The sequence below is a fragment of the Nymphalis io genome, chromosome 8, assembly GCF_905147045.1.
Source record: "Nymphalis io chromosome 8, ilAglIoxx1.1, whole genome shotgun sequence".
Lineage (NCBI taxonomy): Eukaryota > Metazoa > Arthropoda > Insecta > Lepidoptera > Nymphalidae > Nymphalis > Nymphalis io.
This window is the reverse complement of record NC_065895.1, coordinates 743,895-758,747: the sequence shown is the minus strand read 5'-3', so window position 1 is coordinate 758,747 and position 14,853 is coordinate 743,895. Positions and strand designations below refer to the sequence as shown.

The following is a 14,853-nucleotide window of genomic DNA, read 5'->3' as shown; positions in this document are numbered from 1 at the left end:
TTGTATAGTTCATGTATTACATTTAGTATATATTTGTAACTGATAAATTTCCTTATGAATAGTTAAAGTTATATGTTTTCTCATGACATGATTGACATATATGCCAAGTCTTATGAATATCGAAAGACTTTCGTGTGTGGTAGCAATGTGTGCGTGCAACCCGATCCTCACGATATTTTCTTTCACCGTAAAGCACTAAAAGATAAGTGGTGTTCGTCCAGGTTTCTTTACCTATCTAGCCAAAATTGTGGCCCCTGTGCCTATAGGTACTGATATTTAGAACTATTTCAGATAAACTCTGATATCCTCAAGATAATTTCCATTTTCGAAAAACAAAGAACCGACAGGAAAATGAATGTCATATTACAATAGATAACCAAATAGGATATCTGACGGTTATAGCCATCCAACCTTTTACGCTGGCTCACTCACATTACAAACCTTAACACAGACACACGTATCAGTTAAAATCACTCAACAGAATATATTTAAATAAATGACATAAAAAAGGCAGTCGATAATTGCGGTAAAGATAATAAACAGCGACAAAGCGGGAGTCAACTTTAACTAAACGTCTTATTTCACACTTGAGGGGGTAAACACTATTGAAGGCGCCCGACGGCTCTCGCCCCTGTTATTGATAGAATTTATCAGCGATCGACCGTATATTCCGCACAAGTGATAGGAGATACGCGTAAGCGCTTACGCAACTACAAGTATTAATAAAACTAAGTATTCATTCAATTAATGCTTTATATATTAATTCGAAAGTAATCATGAATTTCAATTGGATGCGGGAAACTTAGAAAGCAGTGCGGCAGTGGAATACTATTGCTAAACGATGACGATGATGATAGCCTGTAATTCCAGTGGCTAACTAGCGATTTAAGATTACAGCCAGATGAGACACAAATCCAACAATCAATGATTTTATTACCGTCTAAATAATTCTTAAACTTGTCTAATTATGTATAAAATATAACTAATATCACTTCAGAATAACTACCCTACTTCACTTGCATTGAAGTTAAAGGCAAAACCTTTATTCGTTAAATAGTTACAATTGCTTATTGATGGTTAAAAATCGACTACATTTCGGAAATAATTATTTCCTACCTAAATTGTTTTTTTTTCTCAACAAGGGCCTACATAAGGGCAAGACGTCGGAGGGTCCTTTCCTATGCTCTTGATTTCGACTCGAATAACCGTTTTTTAATACATATATTATATATTTATTTATTTAACATATCAAAATTGGATTTGTATATGTTTAACGTCGAATTTCAAATATGCTCTTACAGTAATCGCTCATCGCGTGAAACTTGTGCGCCTGGAAAAGTTGAGCGCGGAACGCTAGCGCGTCACGCCGCGTTAAATCATATAGTTTGGAAACTACCTGCGCGACTTGCGGCTTCAACGTACCCGGGTTATAACGTTAACGTTAACGTGTCGTGATAACCGATCGTGACGCCAATTACAATCATAATATGTCTAAAACATATCAACATTGTGTTGAAACTTATATAAAATTCGCGTTTTATTACTATTATATAAAAGTTAAATAATATTATATTTAGGTCGAACTATTATATATATTTTATTTATAATGGTTTTGTAATTATTACCAAGTTAGCATCACAAAAAAAAACTTCTTATTTATTATAATATATTATTTTATAGAATTAAAACCTATGTCCAATGTGATTTTAAGAATTTTTTTTTTATAATAGTCACGTTTTAGCTGTCAATGCTTAGAACTGTAAATGAAACTAATGAAACCTACGAAACTTTACCAGAAAGGAAGCGAGTGAATCTTACGGAGATCGTAACTCTAAAAAAAAATATCTTAAATAAAAAAAGGATAAAATATACAATTACTATTATGAATACTGAGTTGGTTATTGTAATTAAAGCACCTCTTTAGTTACAATTTAGAAACGATTTTATTAATACCGAAAAAGCTCAACGGCTAAGTGTCTACTAAAGGGCTCAACGGAAAACGCATTCTTTCCTTAAATTACGTAAAACTAAGCCCCAAAAGTCCATCTGTGAAACTTAATTAAGATTCGGTAACAAAACATATAAACATGTCGGCACGCACGCCCGCACTCTAATTTAAGCAGCTTTTAAATTTAGCGAGTAAGATCCACTCGATCACTAAAACGACGCTCGACAACGATTATTAGACAATTTATAATAACATTTCAACATTAATGTACCAAGTCGCATATTTTTTCGTAATAAATTATATATATATTAGATCGTTACAATTAAATACGAAAATATTATAATAAGCGTGTCCGTTGATAAAACATAAGGAGTTATTACGATGTTAGGACTATAAAATATTTAATTAATTATCGACCGTACGAATATACACGGGGTCAAAAAATTCTATTGATAAACGACATTTGAACAAAACATCTTTCGATATTTAAATAGTCGATTAACATATTCTATTAAATAACTTTAATTTATAAAGACATGTAAATTAATTCTCGCTTCTGACATTAGTAAGAACGCGATAAAATATGGTTGATTCGAAAAAGGTAGTCGCCGTTAAGATAATCGTTTAGAGAAAACTATTATTAAAAAAATCGGACGATTAATAACGTCTAGAAATTAACGTGTTATTAAAAAAAAACAACCAATCAAAACGTGACATATTTAACTTAACTCGTTAATTAATTTTCATAAAATAACAATAATTAACTGTATAATTAACGTTATAATTATAAACAAAATTTAAAGCATATACAAAATAGATACAAATTTTAAATGTATAAATAAAAAATAAATAAATTTCTAATTGAAATAGTTCACCCATACATGGGAGCATTTTAGGGCTCATGATCAGCGGCCATCAATCCTGAACACTTAAAACGGCTGAGTAGAACGGAACATTAGCATCAATCCCGGACCGATCCCGCTGACAACTAGGATGGGATTCGAGAAAAATCATGTCACATGTTCTAAGAGTTTATCTCAAAAGTTGTTTTAGGGGACGAGTTAAAATACTTAATTGATATATCCCGTAGTTAATGACATCGAAAAAGAAAACGTTTGATAAGACTCGTTTTAATTGAAGCGAGTTTGACGATAAGCTAAATTATGGGACGTGGTAAGTGGTCACAGCCACCCAACGACATTGACACTGTAAGAAATATTTACAACCCCATTCACCGTCACACAAACGCTGACCAACTAACTTGTGTTATTTCCCTTATATTGGCTACTAACCCTTCAAACCGGGACAATAATTTTTTAGTAATTATTGCTGGTGGTATTTATGGATAGAATATGTGAACAGTGGGTACATGTACAATAGCGCAGAACAGATGATTGCTATTTGGCGGTTGAATAATTGATGTACGGTTGGTATACAATCAGACGAGCTTACGAGTCAATCCAACAAATGAGTTTACTAAGTCTTCACGTTACATGTTCTTTCAAATGTGAATCTTAATCTTCAAAGCGGTGACCACTGAATCTCCATGTACTTAATTTGTATTTATAATTCAAGAAAACATGGTGAGCTAACTTCCATGGGGCGGATGAAAATCTACCACGCATACCAACCAGCAGAACAGCATGATGTTAATTTTTTTTTACTTGGGTATTAATTAATTTATATTTTATTATAATTGCTATCACGATGCGACGTGTTTCAAGCGATATTTAAATTAATCGGATTCATATATCATGAGCAATCATAGCGATACGTTGTTATAAGTCATGGGAGATGAGTTCATAGCATAGCGCCGGCTAGGGTGACCATATTATCTTGGATTTTATTCATTATTGAACATCTTGAATAAAATCCACAATATATATTTATTTATTTATACCGTTCGTAGATCTTGATACAACAAATAAGAACATACATAGACAACATATATGAAATAATAAATAAATTGTATCCTACTATATGCAAACATGGCGTGCAATAATATAAAAATGAATTCAGCTCACTAGCAGAATAGAATAACATAGTGATATTGTATGATACACATTTCAAACAATCTGAAAAATTATACTAATAATATCCCGGGACATTATTCACACACGGCCATCTGTTCCCAAACTAAGCGGAGCTTGTACTATGGAAGCCAGACAACTGATATACTATATACATATACTACTTTTCTTTTGTAAATACATACTTATATAGATAATTACAACCAGACTCGGGACACAAATGTCTGTTCTGGGTAGGAATCGAACCCACAACCTTCGGCGTGGAAGGCAAGTATCTACCAACCACGCCAATCGGCCCAGCAATAATAATAATAATAAGCAATAAAGGCGTAGATATATAAAATAAAATCATATATAACTCTCAATATACAACTCGTTTCAAAATATATATTACAATTACACAATTATAAATTATTATTATCTAAAAATACATTTTATTTTAAGAAAAGAAAAAGTTTGACCTAAGTCTGAGATTTGAGAACATTTGAGTTTTAATTATTATGGTACCGTCTGTATATATATATTACAAATACATATATATTACAAAATTATATCTGTACATATATATTACAAAATTATATTTTGGTAGAATAAAAGTTTTATTGTATAATATAATTTTAGGCTTGTCCCAAATTGAGTCCAAACGATGGTACCACTATCAAAAGTCGACCGGTTGGTGCGAACGAAGCCGTGTAGATGCTAATGTGGAGTGGTCTGTCATTATGTTTCACGGCTTCTAGATGTTACCTTACACCGTTACCAGTGTAATACATTCGGTTTTATGTTGAATTGAACTGGTTTTTGATTATGAGTCCGGAAATCGTAAGTATATTTAAAGTTTTAATAATTCCAATTAATTGACATTAATTGACTGAAATATACTACTTGGTGGTACAGTAGTAGGGCTATGTGCAAACCCGTCTAGATGGGTATCGTCCATTCATCAGATTTTCTACAGCCAAATAGCAATACTTCTGGGTGAGTGAACCAGTATAATGACAGACACAAGGGACTTAACATCTTAGTTTCCAAGGTTGGTGGCGCATTGGCAATCGAAGGAATGGATAATATTTCTTACAATACCGATGTCTATGAGCGGAAATTACGATCAGATGGTCCATTTAACCGTCCGCCTACCTATTTTGTAAAAAAACCGTTTTAAGTAGTTAAAGTTTAAGTAATTCCGAATAATTAACATTAATTGACTAAGATTATTAATACATGAATACTTTGTTGCTTAGTGGTTAAAAGGCTGCAGGTCTAGACCAATGTTCAAGCTCATCCCGGTCGTATAGTGTAGTAAGAAAGAAAGAAAAGACAAATGCAAGTTAACTTTTTAATTTGTAATGTTGTCCCTTAATGAGCCTTAATAATGGTGACTCTACAAGTATTATCATTCCCTTATGCCCTTACAACTTTTTTAAGTCTAATATAGGTTCTTTTCCAGTACAATATACCGGTTTATCACCGGTAGACTGTACACTTTACATTAATATAATTCTGTAAAATGATTATTCAAAAGTGTTTGTTAAAAGCTTACTTTAATAAGGTATATTTTCATTTGATTTAATGTGATTTGATTTGGACGCTGTTCGTCATTCAGTAGAACAAACATTTTCTTTATTGTCTTATTTTTTATGGCGTCAATTAATGTTTAAATCATTAGCAAAGAATAAAAACACCTTAAAATTAAATTTAGGAATATATTTTATCCATACAAAGAATATTAATAATAAACTAACAATAAATTTAAAAGAAAATAACAAATGAATACTTTTGTTTTTAAACGTATGAAGGGCGTAATAAAATGAATATCAACTGAATATGCACCGAGATATTCGAACGGGAGAACGTGAGACACAAATCATTAGAATCCGCATAGTATTAGAGGTGTAACACATTAAACTTTCAGCGGCATTCGATCTGCGAATAGACACGAAATAAATATAAATCCCGACCGATATTTATTCGATTGTTTCTATCGCCATCTCCGAATCGGTAACTCACGTCAGCAGTAACGATATATCGATACGAAACGATTATTGAATAGAACATCGATAATGATTTCGTGAAACGCGAAATGAATTAAGTCGAAACTTACAAATTTAAATTGTACAGTTCCGTAAATGATTCTGCTATCGTTATGAATGTTTTCTCGAGCGAGTTTAAATCGTGTCTCGATAGAACGTCGTGAGAGCATTGTTTACTCGACCGCATGTCTAATTTTGCGAGTATTAATATCTGTCAGATGACATTATTCGAATAATTTATATCGATATTTTTGGTGGCACTAATAAACATGTTGACGCTAATAGTCGATACTAAATCGTTTCGTCGAGGATGAACGCCGTGTCGTTAGTCAGGCGAAACAGTTACTAGTCTTTATTTAGACGAACTTGATGCAATTTAATAAGAATATTAATATGATTACACGATTGTGTGCGCTATGTATGTACAAGCAATTATTATAAAATAGACTCTGACTAATATTATTAATGTTACAGTGGGATCTTTCGTTTGTCCTTAACTTCTCAACAAACCGTTGCAAAACTTTACACGTGATCATGAACAGTTAGAAACTTAACAAACAATTAAAAAAAACAATTAGATAACATATTCAATTAAAATAGATTTTCTTTACAACTTGCCAAAAAAACTTAATATTGCACTTAAATATTAAGTGTTAAGTGATGATGTGCTCCTTGCCGATTTCGACGTTGATTCCTTTACTCTCATAATCCGATAGAACAACAAATCCAACACGACCGGGAGTGAAAGGGAGTGAACACGCTTGCAACCTCCAGACTCCAGGCTGCTTATGAATTTTTCGACAGAAAAACGTTTAAACCCAGGACCTCTGGATCAGTGTATATATACATTGTTCTAGTGGATTACAACGAGCGATTCCGATTTAATTATTAGTTATGTTATTTAGACTATAATAACTTGAATATAATATAATTACTAAGGATTTGATATAATAAAGATGATTTCATGACCCAAAAGCTTATTCCACCATGTCGTTCCAATGAGAATTGTTGGAATTATAAAAATAAATTAAGGAAATGAAAGTTTTGTGTGCTTGTCTGTCTTGAAGAATCTTCGCTGAAGATTCACTAGTTCTAGAAAAATTTATATATATATATTTATGCACGATTTCTATGGTAAAAACCGAAATTAATTCCTATTATTCGAATTTAGAACAAAGAATTAATGAAAGTAATGAATATATTATCAAAATCCCATTAGTATATAATATATACAAATAAAAAAACATTGTCTCCATAAAACACATATATGTATAACTAAAATACATAAATAATAGTGATTAACGTCTCGAATTGTCGTCATTTTAGACATCGTCGTATGTATATATTAAGTTAATTATGAATATCATTTAAAATGGATCAGTTGCTACCGTTATATACCGTAGAAGCCCATTATTTTAACATCGATAAAGGTTGGCTATTTTTTCTACAATATGATTGCAAAAAAGTCTTTGTATTCTGGTATTTGAATGCCTCATCAATGTTACATTTAAGTAAGACATTTTTAACGTTCAGTTTTTAAGTAGAATGATTCGTGTACTAAACTTAGTATTATTTACTTTCTATTTGAACAAAATATGCAAAAGGGCGTTTTATAATTGTAGGACTTTAATTTACTTTAACCATACTTGCGATACAACTACTGTGTACTATTTAATTTGTACAAAGATATTTCGAAACCATTAGAGAAGTTAGGTACCTGTTAATATTAACAGCATCGTCAACATCCAATTTAAACAATCGTTAGTTTTATTTGGCTGATTATATTTATAATTTATTAAATACAGACAACCCTATCCAGCAACTAGTCGACTTTAATTAATCACTTTTAAACAGTTTACTTTGCATTTTAATAATCCATTAGACACTTTTTGGAAACCTGTTCCGGAGATCTGTTATATTCGATTGAATAATAAGCGCTGAGCCGATTTTGAAGCGATCTCTTCATAAAAATCGATCGAAACGACTAATAAATTACGAGTTATTACAAAATGGAAATGAAATAATAATGAAACGACAAATAAATTAACTGATAATTATATAGAAATCGATATTTGATTGTTAATTAGTTGTTTATAATAATTAAATTTGAAGAATTCTTATTTCTTAATAACATTGAATTTGTTAAGCAAACATTGAATATTTATAAATGTATTGATTCGTAATAAATAACTTATTATGTTGTTTATTTATTTTTATATCAGAAAGTGATGTGCGATTGACTGTTATAAATAATACACGCATCAGAACAGTGTATCGCTTTCGATGTGTCGGTTTTTAACACGGGAGATCAGAGAGTGCGATCCTACACAACAGCGCGGTAGTAATAAGTAATAAAGTTTAAGCTATCCTTTTTCGTATGACGAGCCGGTTGGCGTGTTGGCGTGATGCTTGCCTTTCACGCCGAAGTTTGCGGGTTCGATTCCCACCCAGGACAGATATTTGTGTGCATAAACATGTCTGTTGGCCCTGAGTCTGGGTTTAATTATCTATATAAGTATGTATTTACAAAAAGATAAATAGTATATGTAGTATAACAGTTGTCTGGTTTCCATAGTACAAGCTCTGCTTAATTTGGGATCAGATGGCCGTGTGTGAAAAATGTCCCAGGATATTATTATTATATTATTTTTCGAAGTCAGTCATAGTAGTCGGTACAAAACAGTTTCAGATAGCTCGGAGTGCAAATAGACAAACATAATTTTACTATTAGGCACTTGATGAAGTTTGCATGTAATGAAAACGTTATAAATGTGATATAAGCGGCTACGATGTTAGTTAAATATAATTAAATACAATAATGACAGTTGACGTATCTAGGTCGAGCACATTACAACAGATTGATACTAGTTCAGGAATGGCTTCAAGACAAACTTAAAGCCAATAAAATTCAAAACAAATGTTTAACTGGCAACTGTGTTGCGAAGTATAAATTATATTTATGGACATTACCTCTCTTAACTTAAATTATTTTATGAGTAAGCTAGAAATGGTTTAGCGGAATTAGTAAATAATGACGAAATAACCGATTTCAGTTCAAATATTTGTATATAAGAAAGCGAGACATGAATTGGTGGTACCTTTACGCGTGCCACTAATTAATTATTGTACCAAACAACAGCAATACATTGTATTAATTTTGTCGTTTAAATGGTGAATCAGTGTAAATGACACAAGAGAAATTTTGTTTTTTCTAAGGGTTGGTAGCGCGTTAACGGTACAAAATGTCTATGGGCGCTGCACGTACCATACACTTACCAGCTAGCCTATGTCTTAGTCCGACTGTCTGTTATAAATTTTAAAAAATCGCTTTATATTTAGCAAAATACTCTCATGTACTTTTCTCAAGCACCAAATGATACACAAACAAGGCCTTATAGGCGTTTCCTAAATACCCTATACGTACAAAATGGGACTATTTGCTAAGGTCACTTGGTGTACCGCCAAATGTTAAGCCAAAAGATGAGCGTGATAAAATAATAACAAAATAAAACTGCATATATCACAAGATATTGGCTGGGAAGTTTTTTTTTTTTTTGAAATGGCAAGTACTGTATTTCATCAAATCGCTTTCGATGACTTTTTGTTAAAAAAAAAAAAAAAACTATTATTTCTGACTATTCTATTCCCTAAAATCGTTTATATATAAATGTACAAAGCAATAAATGTTTGCCTTTCATAAATCAATAATTTAAATTTTCGTATTGAAAACATTGATGTTTTAAATCATTCGTGTGCCAATACAAAGCTATAAATAACGAAGATATATCATTGTTGCTTTTCTGTTTGAACATCTATAATTTAGACAGCCTTTCCGCCAGTCTAGTGTTTATTCAGCTCCAGGTGGAAGACATAGAAGTGTCAAGATACGGTATTGAGGGAAGAATTAGGTATGTAATAAATTAAATGAATAACATCAGTTGGTATACGAGACGCGATAGCCCAGTGGATAGGACGATCTTAACCGAAGATTGAGGGTTAATTTCCTGGCCAATGCATTTTCATGTGCTTAATTTATGTTTATAAACATCTTTTCAAAAATATATCTTGATGATGGTGAAATTTTGCTGCGTCGCTACTTGAATTCACAGCATTGAAACATCGACGTGGAAAAAGCTCTAAAACTCCTAAAGAGAGCAATCTTTCGCCCAGCAGTGGGACATTTAATAACTGTCACTTTATTTTACTGTCGCTTGCTTCAAATCGAAATATTATATTACAATTGGTACGTTACTAAGATATAGTTTTAATTATAAAAAATATATTTTATAGTACATCGTTAACTTTAGTTTCCTATAATTTAGTATAAGACATAAACTAAAACTAGCAATTAAAAATGTCGCTATTGATACTATCTTGTGTGGCCCCACAACCAGCGATTACCGTCTTTACGACACATGACTCGACAACTGTTTACGCTCTTTTATTGACAACTAAATGAATTTTACGGCCTTTACGCGTCCTAAATATATTTTATTAATGATTTTATGCTTATTCTGTTTGATCGATTAGTTTTATGGACGATAAATTGTTTTGTTCTACAATTATTTTTTATAACATTTATAAGGTAACTTTAAAGATTCAGTTTTACGAGGGTTTTGTTCATGTATTTAATTAGAAAAAAGCATGTGAATCAACCGATAATAAATTTAAAGTAATAATGAATAAGGTATATTATACTGTACAAGATTATATAGAAGATATATTTATATGTATATTATTATTACATGCATAAGTATGATGAAAAAGAGTAACTACTGATTTTCTTGTTAGCTCCTTTAGTTAGAATATGAGTAAGTACTAGTAAAATGTCGATTTAAAAATATTTGTAAGGACTAATTTGTATAAAGTATATTTTGATATTGGATTGCATTAAAAAAAATCAATTGTATATATGTACGCAATATATTTACTAGCTTGAAATGATAAATCGATAATACCTTACGGATATTGAGAACCTTTCGAATCAACTGTAGTTGTATCTATTGCGTGCTGGCAGTCTACAAGGCACGTTAATGAAAGGCGGCCAAATCGCCTTGTAAAAGTTTACGATGGATAAAATCAGTTATAAAACTCTATGAAGCCGTAAATTTAGCGATCGGTTCGACCGTTTAAAAGACGGGAGCTATTCCGAAGTCTATAAATCAGGCATCGGGTTGATTCGGGCCTATTCGGACTCGATCGTAAAGATAAACGCTCAATGTTTGTAAACAGTTTCACGCATACGCGACAGTTTTTTTTGTTTCCACTTTTATGAAGGACTTTATGATTGTATACTGTACGACTTTTATTGCGATCGCTTGGTGATTGATTCGTTTTCATTTACAGGGTACTCATCTTTATCTAGTATATATGTACGTTAAATGTGCGTACATAAAAATGTGTATATGAAATGTTACAGTATATATATATATATATATATATATATATATATATATATATATTTAATAACTAAACACCTAATTAAAAATAAACTTTAAAATATTTATAATAATCCATTTAATTAATGAATAGAATAGAAATCAGGCCAGTTAGTCTATTAAGCAATATATTTTACTATAAAATATTATTGTTATGTAATCACGTTAATTAAGAAATTCATGCAATATTTAAAATAATAAAACCTTTAAGTAGTCATTGTGAAAAACTTTAAACAAATCACAAACTTCCGCATCGCCCCGCGTCAAACAGCAGTACAATGAAATCGTATATCACGATATAATTACTGGCAACTCAATAAACTTAAAGGATTACTAATAAAACTCAAAGACGGGAGCCGAGGACTCGTAAAATAACAAAGGCGAACCCTTAGCTTTATAGTGGCTCGACACTTTGTGGCCAAACAATTGTTTTCTCACGTGTGTAAAAACAGGTGATAAAACCTGTGGTGATGGAGCAATAAATTAGTCAACAGTTGGGCCATGGTGTAATATAAGCCATTCGCCTGTACTGGCTATAACATAGCCTAATTACGACTTTCCAGCTTACATCAAAATAGCTAATACAACGTCGTAAAATATAAATACTAGAAAATAACTACGCACTATACATGCTATCACCCATAACGTTACTATTATAAAACTAGCACATAGGAAATGACAACAAATATTCAGTGTACATTACGAATAAACCGACTAATTTACGGCGCAGTTACCGTTCTATTACCAGTCCACTGACAAGTACCCGACATAAACATGTCACATCACCGAGCACTTGTCTATCATTAGTTCTAGCGACAGTTGACAGTTGTCTGTTATCCACGCTAGATGTCAGTGCAATAATCGTTCCGTAAATACAAATAACGTTGACATTGTCTTACGATTGTTTATTAATAGACCGTATGACATGTCCTTAAGGTAAATGCCGTGGTTTATTCTTCAAAGCTTTAAAACCATTTCTGCGTACTGACAATCGATTGAAGGTTAACATTATGTAGTTATAACATCAACTCGTTTGATATAATTTGACAGATCCATTTTATACTCGAGAATAAAAAAAACTTCTAAATGACGTAGTTTGTAATATTATATTATAAGTAAATTAAAAGAATTGAATTAAAAAGTGATAATATAAATTCAAGGTTATCAGGGCGTTAACCTTAAAACGTCTATGAGTATAAGGTACTAACCAGTAAGTATATTAACTCTTTTACCCCTATACAATTTCTGTACGATACAGATCACACTTAAAATTAACTATAATTTCAAACAACATAAGTCATCAACAGTTACCGTATACACGCAAATAAAAATTAAAGCAGGTTTTTAACATGGCCCCCAGTATTTTGACGAACAAAAGAAGGAGAAAGCGGGAGGCCTGTAATTCGAACCCGCAGAGAGTCATAAATTTCGCCTAAACTTGCGTTGCACAGTTTTTATTGCCTCAGAGTCATTGTAGTTGTGTTACGCTGATTAGGACGCAGCTGGTTCATGGTAAGTTACGCTATAAGATCTACTGACAGTAACTTAATATAAATAGACAATATTTAAATACTAACTTGTATCGGAGACTTTATGTGACGTCACTTATGCTATGTCCTTGGAGTTCCAATTTATGTCCATATCAGATATAAATAGAGCGTAATTGCTGTGTTGTTTTACATAAACATTTTTATATCACTTCGTATAAGTGATACACACTCACTACCTAACTCTTACCTATAAATAATTCCAAAACCTTGCAAGAATCGATAACTTTAGAATAGCTAATACTTGCTAAAATATATTTTTTTATATTTCATGGACGTAGTTGTATGTTATATGTCAAAATGTACAATGGAAACCATATTTTAAAATAGACATTGCAACAGAAACTATCATAATAAATGAAGTTAATATTGAAGTAAACTTAAACTGGACGTAATTAATAAATTAATTTATGGCGCTGTTTCTTCCGCTTTATCAGATACCGAGGGATTGCATCACTAGTTGCACAAACACGTCAGACAGTCGCCTGTCCCGTGGCCCCACCCGAAATCGCCCGCCCTGCGCATTTACACCCATTACAACTGACAAAAACGCGTATAATAGCAAAAATAAATATTATTTATCGCTTCACGGTGGCTTAGTTCCATACAAAGCGACCTATGAGTTATTACACCGTATTACATTTGTGTTTTGTACAGCGCGTTTTTTTTTCTATAGTCGTAACTTCATATTTATTGCCAGTTCTAGTTGAATATTCAAAGTTGTCACGTCACGGTGCCGCATTCGATTTGAATGCGCTCATTTCGGGGCCCTAAATTGCTTTTTAAACGATTTTCAACTTTAACCCAACGCCATAAGTTCAAAGTGTCGGTAAATAGTAGGTCGGTATTAAAAAACTTACGTTTGCTGTTGAAACGTAAATATATATTTAAACTGAATAATGAGGCGTGGAATGATTAGTTTCTTAATAGTGATGTTATTGCGTGAGAAACAGTCTTGATCGTTAATTAATTTATTCAAACGGATGCCCTTAATGTGTACTCGCAATTATACAAGAAAAAATGTATGAGTCATTAAAATTTGCATGGATTGAATATTGAATTATATACGTATTGAATATATACGTATATTAACTGTTTTTACCTTTATAATATATTAAAAAATCTAAGAGCATGAATAAGAGTTTGATATTAATTTTCATAAATAAAAACAAGGAACAATATTGAAAATTAATAACGATTATATTATATCATTGGACCCCTAAAGTATGAAAATTAAAACAAAAGGAAAACTCAAATGCTACGAATTCAAATTTGGCAAGCAAAGGGGAGATAAATTAAAAAATAAATCTATTTTATATTTAATTTAGTAAACTGACTATTTTTTCTTTGTACGTGCATGTATGTACGTAGCTTGGATAATTTATATATCAAAGGTGTTCCCATTTAAAATGAAACAAAAAAACCTACCCCTAGTGTAATCCCTAAGTTCATCCTTAAGGGTCCTGCTTTAAACCCAGAGATAACGCTTTAATTTCATGAAGATATTATTATCAAGCTTGTTAAACAATGCTGTCTGTGTCTTCTTCTTTCGAATGTTAAATCAATGATGACAGAAGGAGATAAATCAGTGCTTACCTAAACAGTCGCTAAGCTTAGTAACGTCATTTTTTTTTTATTTAACTTTTTTTTCTTTTTTATAAAGCGCAATCAATTCCGTCCACTAAATAACATTTAACGAATGACATAACTCACCTACCGAGTATTAAACCTTGTACAACGACATTATATATTTTTAATGATTTCATTACATCTTACTTAAAAAAAAAAACTTCAAATATTGTAATCACTACACGCAGCGGCTAACACGGCACTTGAAAGCCTATCCACCTTGATCGAGAG

At 31.8% G+C, this 14,853-nt stretch overlaps 1 protein-coding gene across 1 annotated transcript in view; it reads right to left on the bottom strand.

The window, feature by feature from the left end:
• Positions 1-14,853, bottom strand: part of LOC126770164 (protein tiptop-like) — a 252,227-nt gene that overhangs the window by 179,795 nt on the left and 57,579 nt on the right. The gene's annotated exons all lie outside the window — the stretch shown is intronic.